This window comes from Mercenaria mercenaria, unplaced genomic scaffold (genome assembly GCF_021730395.1).
Source record: "Mercenaria mercenaria strain notata unplaced genomic scaffold, MADL_Memer_1 contig_3485, whole genome shotgun sequence".
Taxonomy (NCBI): domain Eukaryota; kingdom Metazoa; phylum Mollusca; class Bivalvia; order Venerida; family Veneridae; genus Mercenaria; species Mercenaria mercenaria.
This window is the reverse complement of record NW_026461627.1, coordinates 1-10,436: the sequence shown is the minus strand read 5'-3', so window position 1 is coordinate 10,436 and position 10,436 is coordinate 1.

Here is a 10,436-nt window from a genome sequence, read left to right as displayed (position 1 = left end):
GATATTTCACTTATTGCTTTGCCTTCTACTCGGTCATTGCAAGAGTTCAGTATCTTATCTTTTGTATGTTTACACCAGAAGTTATGTGACTTGCATTTCGTGTCTTATAGTTATTATTATGATTTTAGCGGTTCATTTAATAGGTAACAAACTGAAACTTGGTGAGGATTTAGAGTGAGGTATGGTTTTAAACTCCGCTGTACTTCTTTGGGTGATCATTCATATGTTTGGGTTGTCTTCTTAGACTTTTCTTTTTAATCTGTATATGTAAATCATTGTACTTATCCATACATACACTGTTGTGGGGTTCCGGTTTAAGGTCAACCAGGTTTTTTAAGTGGTTAAATCTGCATTTTCTTGTTCTTAGTATATGCACCATTTATAATGAGAAATACTTAAAACAAATGCAGTCAAAACAGACAAATATTGTATACGGCAACATCTATACCTTCATATATCAGTAGAACAAATGAAAATAAACTCCTTATCTAAAAATAACATTGAAGTTCATTTTAATATAAATGTATATTTACATTTCAGAAGGAGCCAAGTTACTAAGGAAATGTTACTGACTACCTGTTTATGGCGGATAGCGATTTTCTGGAAAATATGGCGATGCAAACAGTTAGAAGAGTGACAGCCCAGTGCATACCTGTAGAAAACAAGACCTTTCAGAAAATCTCAGATTGTAAGTTAATCAAATTTTAATGAAATCTTGAAAAAGGAGTTAGAAAAGAAACGCTAACTGACTTGGTTAAAAACAAACAATTCTAGACTAAGTGTAAAAATGTACTTGTAAATTCGAGTAAATTCGAGTAAAATAGCCCAACATTTTTTTGTTTATCAAAAATTAAATGAAAGTGTTACAGCTTTTGTATACTTTATATATGATGAAAATATTGAAGGTGACAAAATAGTAACATGCGTACAAATGTAGAAGATATGAAATGATTTATTCAGTATTTCTTTAAGGGACTTAAACAATATGATTCTTGGACAGCGCTTTAAAATGTTAAATATGTTAAAGATACATTAAAAGGGCGTATCTTTATTTACACAAAGCAATACCCAAGAGATATGCATATGTCCCTTCCCGAGTTTAAAAGTACTTAAATAGTACAGATTACTTTTAACACTATTCTACAAACATAATTATGTATTTATTAGAACCCTGTAATTAATATTAATAATAATAAATCAGTTAATGAAATATCTACTCCTTAGATGTTTTCCGCCTGTTATCAAATAAAATGCTGATCTACATAGAATAATTGAATTTGTATGGATTTCATAAATAAAGATGGATCTTACAACTAAATCGTATGTAAATACTAACTTAAGTAATACTACAACTTGACCTTTTCCCTGTTGTCCAAAACATCCCGAGCTACACATTTGTTTTTTTTTGCAGCAGGTTCTTTATAATGTTAACTAGTTCAGTATGTTGTTCCTTGTATCTTAAATAAAAGTTCCCGACGTCAAAAGGAAATGAGCATGTTTATAGTGTGTGAAGACTGATTGATAATGAAACATTATAACTAGGTTTTTGAAACAACCAGAAACGGACCTTACTGTCCGAATACCGAAATAATGTACATAATTATATAGTAATAAAATCAGAAAAGTAGATCCCTCGGAAGCACCGAGAACAAGGCAAACAGTGAAAATTGCAGACACGGTTTGACTGAGTCTTTTCATGAGCAGTAATGGATAATGCAACATTGCCCACGTCCCCTAGCATCGGCTGAATCAATATTCAAACTTCAAATCTAAATGATTTGAAATCAATGATCCCAAGGACCAGACAATATAACTACACTGAGATGAAGTTGGGGCGCCTTTTTTTTCGGCCGCCACACGGAACTTAACAACTGCTGTTGTGAAGTAAATAAAATCTGAAAAGAAGATCCCTCGGAAGCATCGAGAACAAGGCAAACAGTGAAGATTGCAGACTCGGTTTGATTGAGGCTGCTCATGAGCAGTAATGGATAATGCAACACTGCCCACGCCCCCTAGCACCTGCTTAAACAGTATGCAATCTTCGAATCTAATTGATTTGAAATCAATTATCCCGAATATAACACTTGTATTTTCATTTCAGCCAATGTAGCGATGACTACTTGGACCTATGAGAACATCACTCAAGGAATCAAAGACCCAAAGGTGTTTGGGGTACCTAGGTTCTGTAAATCTTCTCTTTTGGTCTGCAAAAAATGAATTGTTTAAGATAAACTTTCTTCTTTTTTTTTGGTCATTTGTACTTGTTTAGCAGAGAGGCCTAAATTGCTTTTAAACAGTGTTTTAGTTGTGTTACATTCTCAATGAACCAGTTTTTGCTTGTTTGTTTAATATGGGCTATATCGCCATTATTGCAGTACTTAGTTGTGTAACGCTGTTTGGCAAGTACACCAGTGCTTGCATGTTTGTTTTCTGCAAGGCAGCAACAACTTTCCACAGAAATGTGTAAGTGGACGAATGCCATCCATACTAACAGGTTTTCATCGTATTTGTTCAAAATGTTTCCCTCCTATTTGATTGAACTTTCTTTTCGGTTGTATGCATATATTCATAATGTTTGCATCCACTACAACTATAATAAAGATACTTCACAGAATACAAACAAGTTATTCTCATGTTACACTGAAGCTATTTTGCTCTGTTTTCAGATGAAAGAGTCTTCCTTAGCTATTACAGAGAAAGTGTCGATAACATATGCCCTTTAACATTTTATTTTATAGATAATAATGAGTGACAAAAAGTTTAATTTTTGCAATATTAATTGGAGTTTGGATTGCTAGTTTTTATTTGTTCGACACACCGCTTCCAGCATCCGGTGTGTTATACGAATTATATATGAATTTTGTTCCTGCTATTTAATAGTGAAATGATATGAAAATAGTAGTATTATATCACGGTATCCGTTTTTCGTTGTCCTCGACATACTTAAAGGTCCACTACTAACACCCGAACGAGTATTATAATTATGAAAACCAGAGTTTGTAGCTGATACTTCATATTTACTATATAAATATGACCCAAACTCCTACAGCTGCCTTGAAAAGAAAATGCTTTATTAAAATGCGGTTTGTGAAAAATGCCCTTAGATCGATGACATAGATAACAAGATATTGTTTTATTTTACCAATCATCTACTTTGATCATCCTAAGTGGCATTTGGTGTAAACGTGCGAAAGGAACTGCAAACAATTAATGAAGCAAAACAAGAAATTTACCATCATGATTTGCAATCTTTCTACTAACTGCACTGCAAATTTGACGTGATTATGACCATGCATTTAGGAGTTACGCCTCCTTGAAAACAGTCACTTACACGGACCCGGCGCACGGCGATCATATTTCAACGTTAACGACGTTGTGCTTTCATGGTGATGCTTTCATTAAGTTTGCATTTATTCATATTTGTGAATTTATTGTATAAATTTTCATGAGCAATATCTAAGTTTTAAGAATTTATTTGGTTAGAATACTAAAACTTTTTGAACACTTATGACACGCATCTCGGACAGGGTACTCAACGCGAGAACTTGGTCTTTATCTACGGCTTCATACATTGGCGGTAACATCCATTCGCAGTTTTTCTGTTTCTCCCTCCATCTTTGCTGTCTTTAAGCAATTCTGGACCATTTGAGAGTCGTTTGTACCACTTGAAGATAAAGACACAGATGACTGAACATTTTTGTGGCATTTGCTTCATTAGTTTATGAGATTCAGTTGCTATTCGCCAAAATTCTCCATAACTAAGCAATTGTCTTAGTATCCGTGCGAGTCGATGACGACATTAAATGCAATATAAACAGAACCACTCACTTTGTTTAAACGTTGTTTTCCCCCGCCTCATATATCGGAATCACGCCATACTCTAGGTGCATGCCGCCCTGACGTGTTGCTGCACTTTGGGATATTTTTGGCCAAACAAGTGTATTATTAGTGCGAACATTAGCGATCGAATTGAATAAAATTATATGTTGGCGTCACTTAATATTTTTGAAATTTTATTATGTTATTAACAAATCTTTGTTCTAAAAGTATTCTAGATTTCAAAACTGTATTTACAGAATTTGCAAAGATATCGGAAATTGGCAAATGCGGTTAGCTATTTTGTTCTGTATATATACCCTGTGGCCTTTAACCTTTATATATAAGCATAAAATGCGTTTTTGAGTGGGAGTCATAATTTATTAATTGGATACAAGTGTATGGTTTATTTAAACCTATAATTTTAAATCAAATCCTGTATAATGTGAAATTATCCATGAATCATTGCATCAGTGCCGAAACTTATGTGAAAATATCAGTTTTAACGCATGACCTTTTGACCTCTATAATTTGCATATTATGGTCATATATTTTCTGGAGACAGCACCCAGATGAACCAGGCCCTCATAAACATTTTTCAAAACCACCAGACTAATAACACTGGAGGAAAGGAAAGCAATCACGTCCTTACAAAATAACCAAACGAATGAATGAGAATTATTATAAACTTAACATTCTAGAAACGCTTGCAGATAAAACATTTTACAGAGAAACTGATGATACATGTTCTTAAACAACATTTAAGAAAATTAGAGATGCCGTTAAATTTAATAGAGATATAAGTAGGAAAGAAATAGATTATTTATTTAAACTTTGTTTTCAAACCCAGTATGTTTTATGGTCTGCCTACAATTCATAATAGTAAGCTTTTAAAAGGTAAGTGCATTGAACAAAACACTGAATATATAAAATTAGGAGACCCAGATGATCTCAAATTTAGACCGACCGAGGGTAACAGGCCCAATATGTGAAACACATAGACTTAGTAACCTCATGCATATTTTATTAAAACCTTTTGTCTGTCATGTTAAATGTTATATTAGAGATGATACAGACTTTCTTTTCCACAATCAATCAAATAAAACTGAAGATGCATTATTTGTTTCATAAGATGTCACAAACCTTTATACAAATATTTAACACAATTTGGGACTAGAAGCAATTCAACATTGGCTGTAAAAATATCCTGATTGTATTCATAAATGATTTTTACGAAGGAATTCATCTTAAACGGCATCAAAACAATTTTGGAAATTAACAATTTTTTATGCAATGGAACATTATACAATCAAATCAGGGGAACAGTTACGGAAACACAATTTGCACCTACATATGCAACATTGGTATTAGCTTTCCTGGAAGAAAAACATGCAACAGACACATCATTTGCTACATATATGAAACAGAACTGGAAACGATTCCTAGATGCCTGTTTTGTCATATGGACTAAATCACAAAACCTACTGGAGCATTTCTACGTCCTGTTAAATAATTAACACACAGATAACAAATTCGCAAAAGAAATTGAGGAAACATAATTATCTCTTCTAGATATTCTGATTAAGATAAATGGTTGCCATCTTTCAACGAACATTCTTCCTTAAAAAACAACAGATACAAAACAATACCTCAATTTTAAAACATGCCCTCCTAAACATATAAAATTAAAGATACCATATAATTAAGCAAGATTTATAGATATTTTCAGAATTGTTTCAGACACTTACATAATTAATATACGCTTAAAAGAACGTATGTCGTCGCTTCTTAACAGAAATGATCCTAAAACTATTATCAAAATAGAATTAGGAAAGCACTTCAAACTCCAACAGAGACACTACTTAAAACACAAATCAAAAGACACAATTCCTTACGTGTCTACATTAAACCCAAACAATATACAACTATCACAAATAATTTACCTACAATAACGTCAGACACTAAAATGAAAGAGGTACTCGCAAGTTCAAAATTGATCAAAGGCTAACGGTAACTACTAAACTAAAAGCTAGGTTTGCAATATAGTCTGATAAAAGCGGAAACCTCACCGTTACAAAATGCAAAAGGCCAAACTGTAGTTTACGCAAATATAAGAAAGAAAGCAGTTGTTACAACTTTAACGGCAAAACATTTAATGTAAATGAAAAAATGTCCTGTGATGTAAAAAAACCCGTACCATATGTAATCACCTGCAACGGATGTAAAGAATATTATATTGGCCAAATTAAGAACAAGAAGAACTATTCACCCACAACAAATAAGAAACCCTTCAACTAGACAAATTCCACTAAGTTATCATATAGATATTTGCAGTAATAAAGATCCAAAGTTTCAAATGTTTCCATTGTTTCTAAATGAAAGTAGATAGTACTTCAATTAGGTAAGCGGAAGAAATTTTCTGATAAAATACTTTGAACAAAAACTTACCAGACTACAATGACAGTTAAATTCTAAAAATCAAATAACAATATTAATACCGCCCCTTTTAAATAACGTCAGAATTACGTCCCTTTATATTGACGTCGCGTCATTCCATTGTAACGTCTCGTTACATTTGTATGTACACTGATGAGCGAAAGAACATTATTTTATAAAATACTTTAAACCAAAACTTACCAGACTGCAATGATGAGACGATAGGCGAAACTAGTTTTTTTTTTGTAATTGAATACCGTTTACAAAAAATGTGAAGTCATTTTATTTATTTAAATGATAGACACTCATCTCCTACTATACCGTAGAAGTGTGCAGATATTCGTCTTGTCCACAGATCAAGCCGTAAAAGCGGTACTGTATATATGTATATTTCTCTTTACCATGCAACGCATTAAATGATTGTATCACAAACAAACATGTTACCCGCTATCATTCCTGCACAAGATGTAAATCAACCAAACTGTGCATCGTTATCATCAATAAAATTGTCATAAGAACATGTAATTTTCAGTTTTTTAGCTAATTTCTAATTCTAAAACAATCATTTAGGCAGCTAACTGAAACCCATTTGCTACCAGTTAATAAATCTAGCATTAGTCTTATAAAAGACGATTAAGTTTAAAAATGAAACCTTGTCACTTTTGTCTGATACAAAAGTCATTGCGCAAATCGAGGGAAACGTTACATTTTTTCTAGAATGACATTCTGAATTTAACTTCAGTAATGACATCACAGTTTTCAACCCAGTAAAGTCCTTCCTTCTGCAACATTCTACAACATTTCTTTGAGGAACTGAATATTAAAGATTTCCTATCCAACAAAAAATGAACTTAACGAAAATGATAGACCTGTTTAAAGCATATATTAAATACATATGTTTCAAGATATAGCTGAGCCATTTCCCCTTGAATCAAGAAATACTTAGGTAATAAACCTTCCGTTACCCTCATAATGGCACTAATAGCATGTCTTCTCTTCCATAGTGTTCGCTTTTTTGTTCATCAAATACAGAGCAATTTCCTCTGCAATATACTAATGTACAAAGAGTCGAAAAAAGCGATGCTGCAAAACTGCCTTCAATACATTACAGAACCCTTGAAACAACATCTATTGCTGCGTCCTCTAATTTGGATCATTTTCATCCGCATTTCGTTTAATTCGATGAATGCATGATTGCCTCAGCAACACTGCTGAGTGTATTTCGTTGATAAAAATATTTAACCTTTCACGGCTGTACTTAGAAATTTCAAATGGACGGCTTGTTAACGTGTTTCAGGAATCATCGCGTATGTGTCAGCTGATCTAACAACCCTAAGTCACGCTAAAAATTGAATTTAGTCTATTACCTGCTCTTCAAATAAATCTGAATTATTTCCAAATACAGGTCACTGATCACTCCTACAAACTACGCCAGAATATTTTTTGTATATCATAAGAAACTCCGAAAGCCATTGAACCGTCCGCCCCAATGTGCAATAATTCCAGTAGCCCACTTCTCACTTCTCCCAAGCATTAATTCCTGGCTAAGCAAGCTCATTAAAGTTCATGTACTACCTTTTAAGACCTGACACATGGTTATGGGCTTTACACAATGGAAACTTACTATAATACAAAATCTCATTACTTCAATGCAAAATATCAAGGAAATTACCGTTAACTAATGTGTACTACCGTGTCAAACTGTTGGTCAATGAAACTGTGAATACAGTAAATTTCTATATTGTCATCTTATATACATGCAAGTTAATGACCTTTTACAAAAAAGAAATGTCATCTCAACTGAATTCTTATATGAAAACAGTTAGCTGGAGCACAACACTTACAGTCAATTTGAGAGATAGAATCAGACTAAGTTTGGAATTTATTAGATGTAGACGTTCTGAAATCAGTTGTTACTTTCTAAAAGAACTGCAGGCGCGTAGGAAGGCCTAAAGAAAGTGGATTCACCAAAAAGGCGAGGAGTATGGGGACCGCTTAGGTCCCCATCGGGTCCAAGGCAGAGCCCCCGGCGAAAAAAATGGTTTGCAGAAAGTTATATAATATTTCAAGCTGTTATTGTTGATATATTACCGATTAAAATTTTACAATTTATGGTAGCTCTAATTGAACAAACCTTATAAACCAATACAAATTTTAAGCCATATATAACCCAATTTTAGACCATGATTTTTAAAATTAGCAGACAAAAGCTCGAACCCACTTTACATCTCGGCAAAGATGGTCATCGGATTTTACTAAATTATTTTTAACTTTAATTTTAGAACAGAATTTTAAAGATATTTTGGTACAAACAAAGTCAGAAACCCGAGTTTTTGTGTTTCCATTTTTCGGCAAAGGCCGACTCTGATTTTATCAAAATTTACCAATTTTATCGAATTTTACTCAATTTTAGCAAATTTTAAACAGTATAATCTATAATCTAGATAGAACTAATATAAATGGCCTCAAAATAACGTTTTGAAGGACACAGTTAAGAACATTACAAAATAAACATTAAAAGTTAAGCCAGCATTCTTTTGTGTATGTGTTAGGGACCTATGGTGGCATACAAGCACACGGTCCGGGATAGCGGCAACCATAGGAAAGTCCAGAAGTGATGATGTACACACCCCAAATTTTAGGCGTTACTTATACAGTGATAATGACTGTATCCATTATTTAATATTATCACCTGAAACTGTCAGCACCGCTAGAAAATTTAAGGCAATTTTGATAAGATAATAGCAGAATGTTAAGCAAAAATAAATAGAAACAACCGATTTTTTTTTAAATTAAATTCCCTATAAAATTTCATACAGCGCGATCGTAAATAGCTATTTAGTTTTTTATAGTAAATAAATGTAATACATAACGGGCAGAAGATATCGAAAAACAGAATAGAAAAATCTTTAATAACTAAAAATTAACAGCATTTTAAAAACATAGAGTGAACAGTGTTGTCAAACAAATTTCTGTTATATTACCTATAACTGTATCGTGCGTGTAAAGTTTATAGCGGAATTAAATAAGTTTTAAATAAATCTTTGTTCTTAAATCTGTTATGTTGTTTTTAATGATAAAAACTAGAGTATAGACAGTCCATGGCCGTGGCAGTTGTCTCTTGGATGTATTGTGTGTAAGTCAGGAAGGGAAACCGCGGGAATCCTTGTGGATGAATTCGTGAATTAATAACTTGCAGTATTAAACAGTATTAAAACATTTTTGTAACATCTATTTGAAATTTGGAACTCTGGAAAGTAACACCTAAAACATTAAAAAAAACCAACAAACAAACAATAATACCACCACCAATACCCAGACATGCATGGTCGTAGAGACTACTGAGGCAACCGAGGCACTTGCCTCGGTCAATTTCTCTGCCTCCTCTGGTCGCTTTTTTTCTGCCTCAGTTGCCTCGGTGGATTTTTTTCAAGGCGACTATTTTTGGTAACCAAGTTTTGTTTTGCCTAGCTGTATGAATTACCAGCCGTTCTTCAAGAATCTGATCTCGGTTTAGAAAGTATTATTCGAATAGATGTGTTATAAAAACTATGGAACAAATTATAGCATATATCTACGACGTCACAACTGTGTGACGTATGTGAGATATGTCAGTACTTACTACGGCTGTTCAAAGTTCGCATTTCTACGTAAATTTCAGATTAGTGTTTTCGATATTCCCCAGGCTCAGCATCATCCGAAAATACCAGCCTGTAGAGGTCACTCCCGGGTGCGTAGCGTGGCACCCTCGCTTTGCTCATGGCGCTAAGTAACATTTACAATCAAAGCCTGAAAATGGGGGATAAAAGATCGAAAGAAGCAAGCAGGCGTGTAGCTGCTTTTACGTAGATACGCAACTGCGTAGTCAAAATCTGGCAAGCATACACAATTAAACTGTCTAATTTATTTGGTTGCAAAAAGTAGTCTATATCATTTAACGATTGCTTCATACGCAATCGTTGCTTACTTCATATTTTGTTTAAAGTACAGTAAACTGAGGTAAAAGCAAACTGGTTTATATAACTGGTTGATTTATCGTGCATTGAAATCCAGCAATAATTGTCTTTGCAGTTTTATAACAATTTAGGTACAGTCATTATCCTACTAATTGATTGCTTAGTTTGTAATAATCCTGACCATGTGAAATATTACATGCACACGCCGTCTACGCTAACGGTTTAAAG